Source organism: Tiliqua scincoides, chromosome 3, assembly GCF_035046505.1.
Source record: "Tiliqua scincoides isolate rTilSci1 chromosome 3, rTilSci1.hap2, whole genome shotgun sequence".
NCBI classification, from domain to species: Eukaryota; Metazoa; Chordata; class Lepidosauria; order Squamata; family Scincidae; genus Tiliqua; species Tiliqua scincoides.
Genome location: NC_089823.1, coordinates 110416969 through 110422910, shown reverse-complemented (window position 1 = coordinate 110422910; position 5942 = coordinate 110416969).

Genomic DNA, 5942 nt, shown 5'->3' with positions numbered 1-5942 from the left:
TGTATGTGTGTGGGAGATGAACTAGGACTTGGTTACTCAACATGATGACTCATAATCACATGTATCACCTGACCTGAGGTGAAAGCATTGTGCCTTAGGCGATATGAACATTCTGTATTTTTCAACAGTGTGATGGCTTGCAGTCATTTAAACAGTGTGATGGCTTGACCACTTTATGCTACAATCTTCATGATGAATGCATGTGTTGTGAACAGGCCCCCAAAGGACAACTTTTTATATTTCCAGATTTTGTAATCAGCTTCCCTTGTTCTCCTTGCACATTCTGACTTCCATAATCAGTCCAGTCATCAAAATACCACTGAGCCCAGATCGTCTATAGTTATAAAAATGAATGTCCTGACTGACTCATCAACACCCAGCCCAAACCCCTGGACCTAGTAACATGATATTCAGGGAACATAGTCCTTCCATGATGTAAGGACCCACTAAGAAGGGATTTTTAGAAATTCAACCCTTAAGGGGGTGAAAAGAGGTAAATTGTGTTTTCACTGATTCCTCAATATCTCTTAGGCTCGATGAGATATCAATTTGGTTTTTGCTTACAAAAGTTATCCATACAAATGCTTAAAAACATAGGATTTCACCCTAATCAACCCCTAAAAGAGTGAATCTAAATTTGGGGGTGAATTATAGAACCCTTCCTATTACTTAGGCCTGGCTGACTTTTTTCCCTGTGCTACTGCCTGAGAGAGGCCTGTGACCTACATGGCAACTGAAGCCAGGTCGGCCCTTTTAACTTAACCCTTTTAAAGTTGGTATGGCAAGAGGTAGTAACAGTAAAATAACAGAAAAATAACAGACATTTTTGTGTTTACTCTGAACAGCAAAATGAAGTGTTTTCTGGTTCAATGTGAACTTCTGCTACCCTAAGATTTTGACAAGCCTTTCTCCTGAGTATGTGCGCTATCACCAGCCATTGCTCTGTTTCTCCCTGTGTTTCAGTGAGAGTTACGGAGGAGCGCTGGCTCAAGAGCTGTATGGTGCAGTTTTCCCTCACAGGAGGTACTGCTCTGCTTATCCCTGTGTTACTTTTGTGAATAGCTTTGCGGAGCATGGGTACTGTGCTATTATAGCACAAAACCAAATCAAAATACAAAAATAACAATTTATTAAACAAAAAATTCATTGGAACCATCCATGTTGGCAACCTTCAGTCTTGAAAGACTATGGTATCGCGCTCTGAAAGGTGGTTCTGGAACAGCGTCTAGTGTGGCTGAAAAGGCCAATTCTGGAGTGACAATCCCTTCCACACTGGGAGCAAGTGCAGTCTGTCCCTGGTCTGTCTCCCTGGCTATGGACCTTTGCCTCTTAGCCTCAGACTGTTGGCCAAGTGTCTCTTCAAACTGGGAAAGGCCACTTTCAGTAATTACACGGGGTTGCCTGACATGGGGTAGTTTCAATTTGTTCATTGCAGTCAAAGGAAAGTGTATTGGAGTCAAAAGGGATTCAAAGTAGTTAAATACCCTAGAAAATCATGGGCATCACACTAGCTTTGTATACTGAGAAGATTTTTGTTCCGCTTTTCCGTCATAATAATCAAAACAGCTCAAAAACAATGTAAGACAGTATTTTTAAAAAGTTATAAAACAACACAGACAGCCATAAAAAAGAGCTGCACATAAAAAAAAAAGACATCAGGATCACCAAATGATTAATAATCTACTGAATAGCAATATGATAATTGAAATAGGTGAGTTAACTATTCTAAGGAAAGCAGCCAATGATGAAGGTTGGTGGAATTCCACCAGGAGAGTATTCCACAGTTTGGAAGTCACTACATGCTCCTTTCAGGCATTCTCTAATGATGGAGAGTCTCCATGGTTAGAGTGGTTGTAGGAGTGTGCAGGCAAGTTTTGTCCTCCACACTGTTATGCTCTGTAGATCTTTTCCTTGCTCTCCCTGGGGACAGAATTTGTTTGCATAGGCAGATGCTGTCCCTGGGAAGAGCTTTTCCACATGATTGCAAATGTTCAGTCACCAACATTTGCAGTCATAGGGAGAAACACTTCCCAGAGACAGCATCTATCAGGGCACATAAGGTCTGTTCTCACAGAATGGGGGAAAAACTACAGAGCTTGGCAGCAACAGGGGCAGTGTTTGCCAGCATGTTCTCAAGACATTTCTAACCATGGAGACCCAGGGGTGTCAAACTTGTTTCATGCAGAGGGCCAAAGTTAGCATTCACATTGCCTGCTGAGGGCCAGAAGTGACATCATTAAGCAGAAAGTGACATGGCCAGAGAGAAGCACTTTGTTCTCACATAGAAACTCATGAGCTGCAAATGACATAAGAGAAAACTTGCAAATCTTGTTCGTATTTTCAAGAGAAGAGAGAGCCCAATCATCAAGCTGGGAGAGCCCAATTATAATGGGGGCCAGATAAATTGCTTCCAGGGGTCACATTTTACCCACGGGCCTTATGTTTGATGCCCCAGATGTAGACCCTCCACAATGAGATCATGTCTGAAAAGGGCTACAACAGGGCTTCTCATACTAGGATGTCACGGCACTCTAGCCTGAGGGCCCTGGCCTCTGCCCCTTTAACAGGTAGGGGCAGAGGAAGGCAGCGATCCAAGGGATTGCATTGCTGCCTCTGCCCTGCCCCCTGCAAGAACTTAAGAGTGGCCCAAACTCTTCTAGAGCAGGGGTGCTCACACTTTTTTGGCTCGAGAGCTACTTTGAAACCCAGCAAGGCCCAGAGATCTACCAGAGTTTTTTTTTTTTTTACAATGTTCGCGCCATCATAACATATAACATTTATGTGTACAATGTATGTTGGTGTACCTTGAGCCCCACTGAGTATAACAGGACTTACTCCTGAGTAGACATGCCTAGGATTAGGCTGTGACGCTGCAATCCTAGCCACACTTACCTGGGAGTAAGCCCCATTGAGTACAATGGGCCTTACTCCCGGTGTTTCCTCCCAGAGGCACCTGAAGGGGGGGGTTGGCACTCCGCGATCTACTCATTTTGCCTTGCGATCTACCGGTAGATCGCGATCCACCTATTGAGCACCCCTGGTCTACAGGATTTGAGAACTGCTGGGCTACAGAATACTGCTCCTCCATCATAATCTTGAAGGTGGGGGTGTCTTCGCTCTATCTCTCCCTCTCACAAGGAAGGATAGGAAAACTGCAGCACCCCAGGGTGTGCTGATATGAATGTGGGATGGGTTTCACCCCCCCCATCAACTCAGGATGCCCTGAACCTTTTGTGAATCTGGACATGCACAGAAGGAGCAGCAAGGAAGCATTTTTGTTTCCATGGCCTTTTGGAGGCTTGGTTGCACCACGAGTGGAGCATATCTGCTCCCAGCACCTGTATCCTTTTGGTTTACAAAAAGAACCCTACAAATACATACATTTGTGTCTTATTTCCATGGTGGGACTAGTGTGGGGATTGTCAGGGCAGCCCAGAAGCATTCTTCTTCTTTTTCTTCTTCTTCATCATCATCATCTTCATCATTATTGATTGGGCTAAATGGCTTTGAAAGCTTCTTCCAACTCTAAGATTCTATAATTCCATAATTGTTATGCTATATGCCCCAGGCCTGTAGAGAATTTACAGGCTGGATAGAGCAAGGCCCTGATGTCTTGGCCTGCATACAGTGTAGTATCATGGGAGTGCCTGATGCAATACCTGGTCACCAGATATGTCACCAGATGGTGAGTCATAGTATCACCAGACTGTAGACCGCCTCTGATTGGCCAGTGTCAGTATATACTGCAGCCTGTGCAAGCTGCTGTGTGGGAGATGGTATGTGAAGTGTCTGCGGGTAGCTACGGCGGTGTGGATCGTGATCAGAGTGTCCCTCGTTATTTCCCGGGAGGACTTGCCTGACCTTGAGTCTCTGAAGCTGCGGTGTCGGCTGCGTCTATGAAAGGGCCCTGTTCTATCCACATGGTGACATCCAAACCTGGATAGGTTCATACAGGAGGAGGTGACATTGTTCTGAAATAGTGTTTATTCAGAAAGTTTTAGAACATATAGTACTAGTTTAAAAAAATTAAGGTATTCTAGCCCCATCTCCTTAGTGCTTTAAAGGGCAAAACCAGAACTAAGTTTGAATTGAGCCTAGAAGCAAATTTCATCATTTCACTCTGCTTCTTCTGACAATTCTGAACTTTCACTGTGCTTTCCATTTTCACCTTCCATTTCTCCTTTCATTATTCATATTTCTAAGTCTTTCTTTACTACATGCCAATTATACTGATAAAATAGAGAGAATATTTCTCATACTGCTTGACAGATCTGTTTCAAGAACAATTCAACTCACAAGCCACTGTGGGAAACTTTATAGAGTCACAAAACATCATTTGCAGCAGCCGATATATATCAAATAAAGAATTTTATGGCACCACTGATATTCTGTAAAATAACAAAAGATCACTCTGTAACAACCCACAGAAATTATCAATCAAAAGAAAAAATTTACAAAAAGAAAACAACTTGGCAATTGACAGATTCACTTTACCATCCTTTGGTTTCATCTCATCAAAAGTTCCTGCAGGGTAAAAAGTGTAGGAATTTTAAAACAAGCCTGAAATCTAGTCACCCATGTTCATCAAATGAAAAATAGAATAATCCTGTGATTTGTTGGTAAGTGGGGGGAGAGAGTTTGGTGAAAAGAAGTTTCCCAGCATTTTCTGAGCTAAAGGCTAGAAATCTGAGAGAAACTGCCTTTAAAAGCACACTCAACATAGCAGTAAAACTTCTGAATATTATATTTTATTGTAGGGAATAGTTACAAGCAGCTCTATCTATCCTTTCTGCATTTGAATGGCATAGCTCATTTTATCCATCCTTGGTTTGTTACTAACCATTGCTATTCAGCAGAAGGTAAATCTTAGTGTTTGAAAATGTCAGCTAGCCAGAAGTACTGGAAAGCATGTGAATGGTAACCTTTCTAACATTTGCTTAAAGCTATTCAAAATTAACATTTTCACATGTCTCAGTATATATGAATTTGGAGGAGGCAATGTTTTAGAAGATGCCTTTTAAAGCATCAAAGTGAATGAAATGTTTTGTTATAATTGTAGTAAATAATTTCCTTTTTTATGAACTAAAGATCAAAGAGACTACTGTATTACAATATCATAGTTCTCTGTATTAACTGGCTTATCAAAATTACAGATATCCATTCACATGTATAACATTTTATTTTGGTGAACTTGATCTCTCCTGAACACACCAGTAGTAGTCCACCTAATAGGGGAGAAATGCAAAATGACCATTGTATTACACATCTATACCCCAGGCCAACCTTCTACAAAGAAACCTGAAATGTCACGTGGCATGGCATCTTGGGGCAGCAAATGGACAAGCCCCCAGCCTCTCTGCTGCCCCGTCTAGACTGCTCCTCCATTCATCTAGCTCCAATCATCTTTGGAGATCAGGTTCAAAGATGAGTACAGCAGTGACAGCAACACACACAAAAATATTTCTTTACCCAGCGCGTAATCGACCTGTGGAACTCATTGATACAATATGCGATGATGGCATCTGGCTTATATGCCCTTCAAAGAGGATTGGACTGATTTATGAAGGAAACATCTGTCACAGTTTACAAGCCATGATGGGTATACAAACCTCCTGGTTTTAGAAGTAGGTTGTCTCCAAATGCCAGATGCAAGGAAATGTAAGTGGGTGACTTGTGGTTTTGTGTGCTCCCTGAGGCATCTGGTGGGCCACTGTGGGATACATGAAGCTGGACTGGCGGGGGTGTCTTTGGCCTGATCCAACTGGGCTCTTCTGTTCTTCGTCTAGCAACTTTGTCCTTCTAAGAGAAGAGGTGAAAAAAGCTGCCAGGACTTCAGATTACTTCTCTCCACCCACCTAGTGCTTACAAAGCACCAAGTAGGTGGGAGAGAAGAGATCTGGAGCCCACTCTCCTCCCCTTTCCTCTCCTTACTAGGAGGGAAA